The sequence below is a fragment of the Uranotaenia lowii genome, chromosome 1, assembly GCF_029784155.1.
Source record: "Uranotaenia lowii strain MFRU-FL chromosome 1, ASM2978415v1, whole genome shotgun sequence".
Lineage (NCBI taxonomy): Eukaryota > Metazoa > Arthropoda > Insecta > Diptera > Culicidae > Uranotaenia > Uranotaenia lowii.
The window spans coordinates 180,026,537-180,041,489 of NC_073691.1; the positions used below are offsets into that span (position 1 = coordinate 180,026,537).

Consider the following 14,953-nt stretch of genomic DNA (forward strand, 5'->3'; position numbering starts at 1 on the left):
GTTTTCCGGTCGGAGTGGCGGACCAAATTCCAACCTGTTCTGAATTATTAATAGAGCTGCTCCATGGGTGGCGCTTCCATACCTTTTGGTTCTTTATCCTTCTCGAAAAGAAAGCACAAAAAGCCGGGGCAACCACATCAAGTCGAAATTTTATCCCGGTACCTCCCCACCCTTCCGGTTCAACGAAAGCTTCGCAGCGTCTCAACCCTCCCAGGATCAAAAGCGCTTTTTTTTCTGGGAAATTCAAAAGCACCAGGCCAATTGCTTCTAAAGGACCGCAGCTGTCACATTTTTTGGCCCCACCTGGACACACTGGACATGTCCGCTGGAAAACTACAAAACTTTTGCCAGGCAAGGGTTTTCGCGTGTTACGACAGGTTTTGGTGCACCGATGACGAACCCGTCCTGGGAAACCGCAGGTCGCTTTTGAAGATGGAAAATTGAATTTTTCTTTCTTTTTTCCAACATTTGCATGAACATTTTTGCTCTAAAATAGTAAGGAACTTTTTCAATAGATTTTTTGGATGCTTTTGAATGTCAAAATCTGATTTTTTTTTTTCGTTTTTCCCAAATTTTTATCTGTAGTTTGACTTATTTATTACATACTAGCTGACACGGTGTGTATTGCTACCCCTTCCATGGAAAACAAGTTCGTTAAAATTGTTATAATCAAAATAAACTTGCTGTTAAATTAAATTTCAACATAATTCCAACGCAAACGATTTTTCATGGTTTCAGAGCTTCTAATTTATGAATTCAATAAAAAATCTCGTTATGTCAAAACGCTTACGTTTATCAATTTTCAACAAAAATCCTTCGAGGATTGTTAATACCTTGTTATTTTTTGTTTATTTTGTATGGGAGCTCCCCCTCCCTTTCTGGATCTGGAGGGATTCGAAAGTATAATAGAAACCATTGTCGGTCTGGAAAACCTCTTCAGATCAAATTTCACGTTGATCGATTTGGAAAATTGTTCGAACTGAGTAATATCTTCATAATTTTTGTATGGGAGCCCAATCCCCCCCCCCCCTCTTACATTAAGTCGCGGTTTGAAAGTATTTTAGAGACCAATAAGTCCATTATGTCAAAACTCTTACGTTCATCAATTTTTAACAGAATCCTAAGAGGATTGTTAAAATTTTGTTAAATTTTTGATAATTTTGTATGGGAGTCCCCCACCCTTTTTTTTAATTCGGATGGGTTTGAATGTATTCTGAAAACCATTTCCGGTCTCAAAAATGGCTACACACCATAATTCACATCGATCGGTTCATCAGTTTCAGAAAATTGTTCAAATTCTGTTGATTTTTTGTTAACTTTGAATGGGAGACCCCCCTCCCACCCCCTTACTGGATTTGGAGAGATTTTAAAGTATTATAGAAACAATTGTCGGTCTTGAAAACATCTCCACATAAAATTTCACATTGATCGGTTCAGTACTTTCCAAAAATTGTTCGAATTGTGTCAAATTTTTGTTTACTTTGTATGGAAGGTCCCTCTTTTTGGATTCGGAGAGGTTTGAAAGTATTACAAAAATCATTCCCGGTCACCCCCACCCCCTTCTTTAAGTCGGAGAGGTTTAGAAGTATTTTAGAGACCAATAATCACCTCATTTTGTCAAAGCTTTTACGTTCATCAATTTTTAACAAAATCCTACGAGTATTGTTAGAATTTTGTTAAATTTTTGTTAATTTTGTATGGGAGCCCCCTATCTTTTTTTTAATTTGGGAGGTGTTTGAAAGTATTATGAAAACCATTTCCGGTCTCAAAAACGGCTACACACCAAATTTCACATTGATCGGTTCAGTAGTTTCAGAAAATTGTTCGAATTTTGTTGATTATTTGTTAATTTTGTATGGGAGCCCTCTTCCCCACTTACTGGATTTAGAGGGATTTGAAAGTATTATAGAAACCATTGTCGGTCTTGAAAACGTCTTCACATCAAATTTCACATTGATCGGTTTAGTTCTTTCCGAAAGTTGTTCGAATTGTGTCAAATTTTTGTTAACTTTATGGAAGTTCCCTTCTTTTTGGATTCGGAGAGGTTTGGAAGTTTTATAAAACTTATTTCCGGTCTTGAAAACGTCTTCACACCTAGTTTCACGTGGATCGGTTCGGTAGTTTCCGAAAATTGTTCCAACTGTGTAATTTTTTTTTGAATTTTTGTATGGAAGCCACCCCCACCCCCCTTCTTTAAGTCGGAAAGGTTTGGAAGTATTTTAGAGACCAATAATAACCTCATTTTGTCAAAGCTCTTACGTTCATCAGTTTTAAACAAAATCCTACGAGGATTGTTAAAATTTTGTTAAATTTTTGTTAATTTTGTATGGGAGCCCCCCACCCTTTTTTTGGATTGGAGCGGTTTGAAAGTATTATGGAATCCATTTCCGGTGTTAAAAACGGTTACACATCAATTTTCACATCGATCGGTTCAGTAGTTTCAGAAAATCGTTCGAATTCTGTTGATTTTTTGTATGGGAGCCTTACCACCCTTTTTTGGATTCGGAGTGGAACCGTTTCCAGTCTTGAAAAGTTTTGTGTATGTAAATTCATCGTTGGTCGGTTTAGTAATTTACGGAAATTGATCGAATTGTGTCAAATTTTCGTGAACGTTGTATGGACGCCCCCTCTTTTTGGATTCGGAGAGGTTTGAATGTATTGAAAAAATCATTCTCGGCATTGGAAAAGTCTACACACCAAGTTTCACGTGGATCGGTTCAGTAGTTCTGAAAATTGTTCGAACTAAATATTTTTTTTAAAAATTTTTGTATGGAAGCCACCCTCCACCCCCTTCTTTAAGTCGGAGAGGTTTGGAAGTATTTTAGAGACCAATAATCATCTCATTATGTCACCGCTTTTATATTCATCAATTTTTAACAAAATCCTACGATTTTTGTTAAAATTTTGATAAATTTTTGTGAATTTTGTATGGGAGTCCCCCACCCTTGTTTTGGATTGGAGGGGTTTGAAAGTATTATGGAATCCATTTCCGGTCTCAAAAACGGCTAAACATAAAATTTCACATTGATCGGTTCAGTAGTTTCAGAAAATTGTTCGAATTCTGTTGATTTTTTGTATGGGAGCCTCCCCACCCTTTTTTGGATTCGGAGCCGTTTAAAATTATTATAGAAACCGTTTCCAGTCTTGAAAAGGGCTTTGTATGTAAATTCAACATTGGTCGGTTTAGTAACTTACGGAAATTGTTCGAATTGTGGCAAATTATTGTTAACTTTAATTTATTTATTTTATTTTATTTCTGTAGTTTCTGAAAATTTTTCGTACTGTGTAATTTTTTTTTTTCATTTTTATGGAAGGTCCCCCCCCACCTTTTTTAAGCCAGAGTGGTTTGAAAGTATTTTAGAGACCATCTTCAACCCCAAAACTTTTATATACCAATTTTTTTTCTGATCGGTACAGTATTTTTTTGAGTCTATAGGGAACAGACAGACATCAATTATCAACAGAAATTTGCAAAACTTCGATCAAATTTTTGTTAATTTTGTATGGGAGCCCCCTCCCTCTTTTTATGAATTCGGAGGGGTTTAAAAGTATTATGGTAACCATTCCCGGTCTCAAAAACGGCTACACACCAAATTTCAAGTCGATCGGCTCAGTAGTTTCCAAAAATTGATCAAGGTGTGTTGAATTTTCGTTAATTTTGTATGGGACCCCGACCCCTTTTTGGATTTGAAGGGCTTTGACAGTGTCATAGCAACCATTTCCAGTGATGAAAGAGCTACACACCAAATTTCACGTTTATCGGTTCATTAGTTTTAGGGAATTGTTCGAATTGTGTTGCATTTTTGTTAATTTTGTATGGAAGCCCTCCTTCCGTTAAGTCGGAGCGGTTTGCAAGTATGTACTTTAGAAACCATCAAAAAACTCTTACTTATAAAATTTCACATTTTTCGGTTCAGTAGTTTTCGAGTTTAAAGGGAACAGACGGACGGACAACCGTTCATTTTTAAGTATAGACATAGATAACACAATTTATCATAAGATATATCAAGGTTAAAATGCAAAGAGCCGCCAATGAAACTTTTTTCATAATTTTGTAATGAAATCTTGATAGTTTCCTTGTTTTTTGTTTCAAATTTGGGATCAGGTATGCTGGATGGGAAATTACGAAAATTTATTTGATACTCAAGAATTTTGTCTTCAAATGTTAGCATCTTGAAATTCTTAACTCAAATTTATAATAGTTTTATTATGAATTTCAATCCTTATTTCGGAATTCCTGATCCATTCACGAATTTTTAGTTATAAATTAAGAAATAAGTAACACATCTGAAATGAAAAAAATCAGTATGCGTACCAAAATGGGAATTTTAGGACTCAGAATTTAGGTTTTTAATTTTAAATCATAGTTTAAAAACTTAATTCAAAAGTTGGTTGAGGTGCTTCGCATACTTGTTGTGACTGGGAACGTAAGCATTATTGACGGTCGCCATCCAAATTTGAAATCGTCAAGCCAGACTCGAAAATTTCGAAAATTTTGGATTAAGATCTCAGAATTTAATCACAGTTCCATTCTTAGAATTCATCTTTTAAAAAATAAATTTGAAAACGAATTATACCTGAAACCCGAAATTTGCAATCATCGATTTTGAAATTGAATATCTTTAATACGAAAGGTGTGGCACGGCTAAAGTTTTAATCTGAAAACCAGACTATTCTTCAATTTCTTTTTTAAACTATCCAAAGTTCCTCTTTCCAATGGCCGTTCCAGGACCAAAAAACCCTTTCGTCATCAATTTGGAATCGAGAGCATCTTGAAAGTTCAACCAAGTTGTAAGCAGATTAAAACTTCGGCCCGTCTTTGATGTTTTCCGGGGAGCAGACGAAACTGAACGATGTTTTCGCAAGTACAATTTCAAGTGCCTGCACTAATTAATTAGTACAAAATCAAACAACTTCTCGGCCCTGGTCTTTTTCGCTTCTCCTCCGACCTTAGTTCAAAGGAAACTGCATAAAAACCAGAACTGGAAATGTGAACCATCAATTTTCTTGCAGCTGTCTTAGTCCGGTCGTAAAAATAAGTCATCTCCGTCGGACTGAGCGCGACAAGAGTAGATACAAAGAAAATATTGGTTTTTCCCACATCCCATATTGAAACAAACCTACATACTCCAGAGGGCCCCGGGAAGAACTTTATCGAATCGACCGAAGTCCGACCGACAATGGAGGACTTTTTCTCGGTACGGGGTCGGTCGCCGGAAATGGTTCGAAAAATTCTTTCCGAATCATAAATAATTCTCATAGCTTGGGAACCTCGGGAGGAGACCCACAGTGAAAAGAAAGAAATATTTGAACAAACATTTGCTTTCCGAGGACCAGCAGAGTCAGTAGTGATGGCGATTGTTGGAAAAAGTAAATCTTCTGCGCGCCTTTAATTCCATTGTCATATTTTTTTTCGTTCCGCTGTTCCTCTCCCTCCCAGCAGCGGTTTTTTCCAACCTTAGGACGTAACCGCACTCTTCCGGTTTTGGATTGGCGCGCGCGGGAAATCTTGTTTCTCCAACTTCCTCTTAGTCAGTTCCGAGGATATTCTCAGATCTCAGGACCAACAAACGGTCGGAACAAAATTCTTCAAATTGTTGTCTTCTGCCCGGTCTCTCCACCGATTGCAACAATACTTGGCACATTTTTATTTGTTTTTTTTTTCCTCTGAATACCGAATGTTTCGGTGGCCTTTTTCCTACCTTTCGGAAGACCGGTGAAACTAAGCAACTAACCGGAGAAGAAAAACGGTGGGACATCATAAATAAAGATGGAACCATTATGGCTTCATAGTTGTCAAATCAATGAGAAATATGTTCCGGTTTTTTTTTTACTGAGGAACTTCCCGCCTTTTGTTGCTTTTTATTAGCAGTTACTTTCGAGCGAAACTCCCGCTGTGTGTTTAAAACATTTTTCATTAGCCAGATTTATTGGATATTGAGTACTTCGAATGGACCATTAACTTCTGACAGGCTCCGAACAGACCTTTTAAGCTATTATAGAAGTTTGTTGAGCTGCTACAGATTATTTCTAACGGTCGCCATTCATTACGCAAATTTGTTTGATTACTTTACGGACTTGACATGCAAAATAAGAGAAACCGTCAACATTTGTGACGGTCGCCATGTTATTAGAAAATCTTTTCCGATAAAATTAAATTTGGAATGGGAGACAATTTGATTACGAGAAACCTTTCCATAATGAATTGAGACCCTCCCTTCTTCTTGTGAGAAGATAAGGAGGAAAGAAGAGCGAGGGGAGGCTTCCTTACGTTTTTGTTCGCATAACTCCAATTTTGGTCAAGAAAAAAAAAAACAAAATTTGGCAAAAGAAGATACTTGAGTATAAAAATTGTTTCAGAGTTATTCCTTTTTACGAAAAAAAGACTGAATTTTGTAAAAATATTTACTATATTTTCAATTGATATTTTTTAGAAACCATGCAGCGATGAAGAATTTCCTCGTTCGAAGTCCGAGCGGGCTAGAATATTCTTCGAAGCTGCTCACACGTCCTGTGATTAACCTCTTAAAATATAAATGCAGCGAAAGTGCTTCCTGGCTCTAGTTCTAGCCTCTGGCTTTTCGATCTTCACCGAGCTTCACCACGACATACTGGCTGCTGGTGCAAAATCGGGTAAGAAAAATGAAGCACCCAACCCGGGTGCATTCCCGTCAACAGAAGCCGGAAGCTACCTGTTAGCACTTTAAATCCCTCCATGGACCGGTAGTGGCTTCCTTTTTTCCCCTTGTTCAGGCTGGCGCCACTCTAATCTCTGCTCCTCCATCAAAATGTAACAAAAGAAAACACACATACGCTCAGACATTCCATGCCAGGGGGATCTGAAAGTGCAGTGCACCTTCCTGAACCGAAAACCAGACCACGACAGAACGTCAAAGCGAAATAACAGGGGAAAAAGGCGAAAAATGAAAGCTCACAGAACGTAAAAGCATAATTCTTTTCCGGGGTTCGTCCCCCCACTTTTCCCAGGTCGATTCCAGACATTCCATCCTGGGCGTAAACATACACACATCCAAGTTGTGACCCGCAAAGGGTGGCTGCAAATTGTTATTTCTGAGAAAATAATCCCATTGGAAGTTGCGAATTAGTATCGAGAGCTAGCTAGGAAAACGGGGAATTTTTGCAAAAAGAGCTTAACGAGTTTCCGAAGAAGCGGAAAAAAACAAATATTCCTAAACAAAGTGCTCGAAAATTCCAATGAAAAGAACAAAACAAATGTCATGGGAGTTGACTTTCAAGTCTTGTTTGGCGTGTTGTTTGTGAATAAAAACTTTGAAAATCATTGACAAACAATTAAGGGATTTAAGATGGAAAAAATCACAATATGTAAAAATGAAATCAAAAGAAAGCAGAAGCATAACTGATCGTTTTTAAAACGTCATGGAATGTTATGGATTGGCATCAATTTATTTTCGAGAGCAACTATCGTTAAGAAGTTCAACACCAGAAAGGCTAGATAAGTTCATAGAATCGAATTATGTTTTGAATTTCGGTGAAACTTAATTTTGAGTATCGAAAAAGGAGAGTGAGTTTCGGCAAACATCAGTAAACGCTTAGAAAAAATCAGCATTTTTCCGTAAACCAATGAATCAATAAATATTCTATGCAGGTCTGCTAAAGTTACATACGTGAAAGTGCAAAAAAGATAACATACCGTATAACGCCTTAATTTATGCAACTTATGCAATAGTCAAGCGAGTTTAAACTAGGCTGGCCGTCAATGTATAACGATGAACACCACTCAATTCTCCTCTTTGTCGAGGAGAATTGAGTGGTGTTGAAATCTTAACTATTCTTTTACATCAATTTTTTTCATTCTAGGTACTCATGTCCAAGATGTTGTTCTAGCGATTGTTAGTGCCACCAACTTCGTCAATTTCAGCCATTTTTTGTATACGATATTATCATCCTTTAGGATGATTTATCCCTAATATACTCAACCAATCAACCCTCTAGACGGTTAGAAACTGCTAAGGTACGTTATGCCTAGTCCTAACAGAGAATCGTGTTGGTCTAGTGATTGATGGGGCCGCCAACATCGCCAATATTTGATGCCAATGCTATATTTTTTCTTTTTTTCTGTGATTTTCATCCCATTGGATGATTCATCCCGATCGCCATAAAAACTTGACCAATCCAACTTCTCGAGGATTAAATACTGTGAAGTTCCGCTGTGCTAGCGATTGATAACATCGACGAGTTTGATTAAAGGAAATTAACATCCCTCAAGTTTGTCTATGTTATCAATCGCTAACACAACAGACCTCCGCAGTTTTTGACCGTCGCGGAGGTTGATTGGTCAAGTATTGACGATTTTGGCGGCACCAACAATCACTAGCTCAACACGATGCTCTGTTAGGACTTCGAAAACAGAAATTACACAGTTAAGTGCTATAACTTATATAGGCTTCCTACAGTGGAAATCAATTTGTACCGATTCGGTGTTTATGAAATTGCGATCGTCAATGCGTTAAATGGATCAGGATAAAAAATGTTTGCACCAATCATCCTCCTCGAGGGTTAACTACTGTGTAGTTCTACTGTGCTAGCGATTGATAACGTCAAATAGCTTAGTAGAGGGAAACTCACATCCTTCAAGCTCGTTCATGTTATCAATCGCTAGCACGACGGACCTTCGTAGTTTCTAACCGCCGCGGAGGTTAATTGGTCAAGTAGACTGAGTCTTTTTGGGGTCATTTTTGAATTTCTCAAATCTTAGGGTCGCAAAAGCTTCGTTTTGGATCGAAACTCATCCATAATTTTTCGCACAATTTTTAAGTAACGTTTACATGAATAAATTTAAACTTTTATGTTTGTATGTTTGTATGCCTAATAAGATCCGAAGTTACGGTCTTGGCACCAAACACATTTAAGCAGGCTCGGGTGGAACAAAAAGGATGTTGATTTTTCGAGTACCTCAAGTAATACAGGCCAGCCAGCACTTTTTGATAAGTGATCGCTAATTTAGACTGCTGCGTCGGTGCTTTTATTGACGACGCTAGATTTTCTGTTAGCGATTCCAAATACTGCACCCCGCAAAATATTTCCTAATGTTTTTAGGGAATAAATTTCATGACAAGTCCATCTTAAGATCCTGAGAGGAATTTTGTGAGCTTAACATTATCCAACTCGTGAGTTTTCGTTGGTTGCTTCGGAACATTCTATCAATTCGGAGAACCACTGGAGCCTAATTTTTGGGTAAAAAGCCATCCTAAAGACGTTTCTGAACAGGATTTACGTCTCAAAAGACGGGCAATTGGCATCGGGAAGATCCAGCGTCAAACATTTCTACTAGATCACTTTCCCGGGAAGCTTTCCTGAATCCAAAAATAGTTTCTCTTTAACCCTGGCACTCTAGTTACTTCACACAAAAGGACGGTTCCCGATTTCGTTTTTTTTTCGTTTTGCGATATTGTTATTATTGCCATCGCCATATTACATTTATTTATTTTTACCCCTTGCAACTTCGTCAGTCAACAGAGTCCTACCCGCCACGATATTTCTAATGCGAGCATCCAGTTTTTTTTTCTGCAATTTGAAATTGAGGTGAAAAGCAAAACCGAAAGATGGGGGTTCTGGGAAAATTCTTTTATTCCCGTATGAACCCGAGGTAAAAATGGCACCATCACACCAACAACACAGAAAAGCAACCTTTCTCGGGGACTCGGATTTTTCTTCTTTGCACTGTCTGCTCCCGGAAGAAGCTTAACTACGTTTTCCGGTGCTTCGAAGACCGAGTTCCTTTGCTTTCGCGATTTTTCAAAGAGCTGTACCCCGGTGAATGGATTCGGAATCAATAATTTACAGAACGCGCAGTCCGAGGGTTAAATCTTGTTCGGTACCATCTTTTGGGAAGCAAAAGCACCGGGAGAAGATAAAAAAAACAGGAACTCAAAATTGACAGACGGTTTTTTGCGTATAGCTCTGGTCCTGGAGACTCGTCTTCCTTTGACAAATTTGGCGCATCGCCCTCAGTATGCTAAGCGAATCGATGAGAGTTGGTGCGTTTTAATAGGATTAAAAGTTTCACCCAGTCAAGGAGTTTGAAATTCTTTTTTTTTTTTTTGAATGAACTTCAGAAGTTGACAGCTCGAACAGATCAGAGAGATAGATTCATCGTGTAGAGTTCGTCTATCGATCTGTCGCCTTTTAATCCTATTCATTTGGAAGTTTATTTTGAATTTTACAAGACACAGGACAAATGCGCTTGAATCAGTTTCCATCTAGAAGCAGAATTGGATACGAAGGTATCCATGAAATGAATATCACACCCATAGATAGAAGAGGTTGCAAAAATCTCATGCCTTTTTAACAAATCTCTGTGCCGAAAATGCGGTGAAAAGTGAACTGTAAAAAAGATGATATGATTGAAAAAGGCAAAAAGACTCAAATTTCTAAGCAAAATGATACATGACCACTAAATTCAAACGAAACAAGAAAAACATGTTATGGAATTTTCATCTTTTTGGATAATTCACCCGAAAAAAAAATTAGTGAGAATCGAACTCTCAGCAACATCTCATCTCGGCTTGCCAGTCTGGTATCTTACCCTGTGTACCATCTAAGTCGGTTAGCAAACGAAGGTTAATTTTCATAGTAGACTGAGTCGATTTGGGGTCATTTTTGAATTTCTCAAACCCCGGGGTCTCTAAAATGCTTCGTTTTGATCCAAAACTCATCCAGGATTTTTTGCAGAATTTTTAAGTAACGTTTGAGTAAATTAGAACTTTAAGGTTTGTATGGGAAAATTGAATATTTAGTACTGAAAAATCAACACCATTTTTGTTTCTGAAACAGAAGTAACTAAAAGTCGTTTTTTTTTAAATATAGTAACGTAGTTGGGTATGAGGCGCATTTGGGAATTACAAAACAGTTTTCCCATATAGACCTCTAAAAGTATTTCAAAGCTCTAAAAAGGCTATTAGCTTTATAAGAGGATTTTAAATTCATGAATTGGTTATACTTTAATCTCTCTTCATTTGTTGGTAATCGACGTGCTTTTCGTGAGTCGTATAAAATTTGTTTTGTATTTTACGGCACCAATTTAAAACTTCTATGCGCCTTATACAACTCTGTAAAGTTTTATGGCTTGAAACTGCAGGAATACCTAATCAAAATCTCAACACAAAGTTGAATAGCCTTTTTTGTAGATTTTTTACATGACCATGAACTACCCACAAGCACTCGAATTTTCAGCGATTTCTTTGTATAGCCCTTAAAATTGAAATCGAAAGTTTTCCCAGAACAGAAAAGTCTTAAAACCGAATGTGTACAACGCATAACTACCATGTACAACGTTGTCGATTTGGCTCACTCAAAATTTCACCAACCATCATTATTGTCAACTGTCAAAACCGTCAAATAGATTAGGGTTTACACGGGAGATTAGATAATTCCATTATCCAACATCATCATCATCGTCATCATCCGGATACTTCCCAATATTCCGGTTATGGTTGGTAACAAACCTCATCAAATTAGTCCCTTTCCTAATCATCAAACACCTGATTGCACTCTGCCGGAAAACTGCCTCGTCATCTAATCGCCACCTTTCTCCAACAATGTGTGTAGGCATGTGAGCCCCCCCTTCCTAACATCAAAAAGTTTTCAACCACATTATCATCCCTCAATAAACCCCCGGAACACAATCAGAATCATGTCCTAATTCTATTTAATCATCTCGCACACATGCTTACGAGATTCCGAAGCAAGTGCTTAGAGGAACTCACCACAAAATCCGCAAAGCATCTCCCGTCTCCTCTTCCCACCATAAAAAAATTGAGACTCATAATCACTATGTTGTTTACCATCGTCGTCAGTGGCATTTCCATTCCGGCCGAGTCGAGCTAGCAGCTGGTAGTACCAAATCTCAATCCGGACACCGGTTTCCGGATGTAGAAGTGCGCGACTGGAAAAGGATAAACGCCTTCTTCCAAACCATCCGTTTGCCCCGTTTTTGTGGGGAAAACATCCTTCCCCGGCATCATTGTCTACCCAAATCGGTAATCCTTTTCCAAACTTTGTCCTCCGTGTCCGATGCTTCCGAAGACACAGAAGGCTGCACCCGAAACCAAACAGCTAGCACGGCAAGAATCTGTGTTTGTCTTTGAAGGACACTCGTTCCAGCCAACCAGGCAGCCAGGAACCTGAAGATGTCCTCCTGTGAAGTCGGATCAACAGCACACAAGGAGCACACCCGTGCTGCTGTTTTGCTGTTGTACTCTGCGGCTATGGATAATATTTGCTTTTCCGGTTTAGTGGCTCAACTTGTGACACATTTGTTGCATGGCCCGGTTGTAGAGTTTTTGAGATCGTCTGGTGTAGGACAGTGCCGAATCGGAGATAACCGAGTGAATTGAGATGAGTGGAAGTTGGTTAGCTCTTAGTAGCATCATCCGGTCTTCACTTAAAGCGGCTCCCCTATCTCACTTGAATGCATAGCCTAGCCGAAAATTCAATTGTATCCAAGCAGCTTCTGAACAGACAGCTTTTTGGGAGAAGCAACACACGTTTCAATGTTAGATACTCATTTTGTGTGGAAAACTTTAATGATATTTTGATTAAATCTAATTTAGAGTGTAGGGACCTTTCTAGCTTTTACTGGATCTCTCAAACGGGCCGGAACAATATTCTTTTTCGGAAGAAGCAAAACAAGTTTATAAGTTAGTTATTTTTTGTAAATGGATAAACTTTTACTACGTGAGGATTAAAATTTGTTTAGAGTGTAGCGACCTTGAAAGCTTTGACTGTGTTCTATTTGACATAGAGGCCTGATTGGTTAAAAACTAAAGACACATTAGGCATGAGAACCTTTTGAGTCTAACAACCTTTTCGGTGTGAGAAGCTGTTCTGTCTACAGAGCGATTCAGCTCAACTTTTATTCAGTCTAAACACCTATTTGGCCTTATGTCTCAATCGAACTTATGCCTTTACGGATCAAAGACCTGTCCGGTTTAAGGATCTATTCGCTGGATGGCGAATCAATGCCTAATCGACCTTGAGACCTTTGACATTGAAACCTTCGGTCCAAAGGCCGTTGATTTCAATACATTTGACACTGTTCGACCTTTGACCTTTTCCATCGCTGGATTGAATCCTACCGAAATTTGTAGAATTTTAAAGCAAGTATAAATATATAGATGCCTTTTGGTTTCAAAAAAGTGACGGCATGTTTTTAAAGACTCCTGAAATAAATAATACACGGAAAAAAGTATCCTCGATAACTTAAGATGCCTTTTGGATCCTAAACAGTGACACCATGTTTTCAAAGACTCCTGAAGTTAATAATAAACGGAAAAAAAGTTACTTGAAAAACGTACACAGAAAGTGGGCTAAATCCCATCGAAATTTGTAAAATAATAATTTAAAAGCAGGTATAAAAATACTAACATGCCTTTTGGTTTCAAAAAAGTAACGGCATGTTTTCAACGACTCCTGAAATAAATAATACACGGAAAAAATCTTCAATAACTTAAGATGACTTTTGGATCCAAAAAAGGGACGGCATGTTTTCAAAGACTCCTGAAGTGAATAATACACGGAACAAGTATGGAAGTGCATTGTTGCACTAGGAAACCGGGTCATAAGGATCAGAGTATTTCAACTCTGGGTTCCTGGCTACTGCGGTATTCTAGGGAACAAAGAAGCAGACCAGCTAGCTAGGTAAGGATTTCAGGGACTGTTGATTGGACCTGAACCTTTCTGCGGAGTATCGAGGAGTGCCTCAAGAACTAGGAAAGCTCAACTATTGTTAACAACTGGAGAACAGCAGAGGGAGCGGATCATGCGAAGAGATTCATTGATACAAGCGCCCATTTCAAAAGACTCCTAAAGTAATAAAGATTCTTTAGTAATTAAGGATGCCTATTGGTGCCAAAAAAGTGACGACATGTTTTCAAAGACTTCTAAAGTTAAAAATACACGGAAAGAAGAGTTTTTTGAAAAACATACACAGAAAGTGGGCTGTCTCCTACCGAAATTTGTAGAATAATTTATTTCCAAGCAAGTATAAAAACACTAAGATGCCTTTTGGTTTAAAAAAAGTTACGGTATGTTTCCAAAGACTTCTGAAGTTGATAATACACGGAGAAAAAAAATCTTTAATAAACTAATATGATACTGAACCGGTTTAAACCTTTATCTTTCCTGATACAGGCAACCTACCTTGGGGCCACTGTTTTGGAAAAGCTTTTAAGCGCAACAGAATGGAAAACGTGCCAGAAAATTTCATTTGCCAAACAATATTTCCGGTTTCCGGCTCACTAAAAGTAAAGTGCGATATGCGCCATACAACAAACTTTTCCATCTGCGACCACCTCCCTTAGTGAAGGCGGTGGGGGGAGAAGCATTTTCCTAGTTCCGAGTCCAACCCCCACTAAGATTCATTATTTGCCGGTGAAAGTTCAGGCGGCGCCTTCAATCAGGCACGGGCTGAAATATGCATAGTTCGGAAGAGCTTTGAGCACCTGGGGAGCAGAACCTGTAGATGTTGACGGTTCAAGTTTTTGGGGTTGGTTCGTCTCCAACACAAAAAGGTTAAATAGCAGAATCTTCCCTCCACGGGTTTTTAGGGGACGACAAGAAGTTTCTGGGAGGGCTTGTTACGTTCCTTAGGAATGATACTCGCAGTTACTTTAGGAAGACCGAACCGGAAACAAAGGGCGGCTGCGGGCGTGTCTTTGGGAAATTGCCCGACCCCATGCTACTAGCTAGGTTTTAGTTCAAAGGTAAAACAACCCCATCAAAGTTGTTCCGGCTGGCCTGACTCTCGCGCTGGGCCTGGGCGGCGAACGATAACGATGATGAGTGGAGCTGCTTTCTTGGAGGGTTAGTTGACACTTTGCTGCAGAGTGGCGGGAGTGTTTATTTCCTCCTGCTCCACCCCCTTCAAGACAACGCGGTGAGAAATGTCATCATTTGCATCGGATGGTTGAGG

At 38.6% G+C, this 14,953-nt stretch overlaps 1 protein-coding gene across 19 annotated transcripts in view; it reads right to left on the reverse strand.

Annotated features, from left to right (window-relative positions):
- Window positions 1-14,953, reverse strand: part of LOC129738847 (polypyrimidine tract-binding protein 2) — a 595,573-nt gene that overhangs the window by 30,217 nt on the left and 550,403 nt on the right. The window lies entirely within an intron of this gene.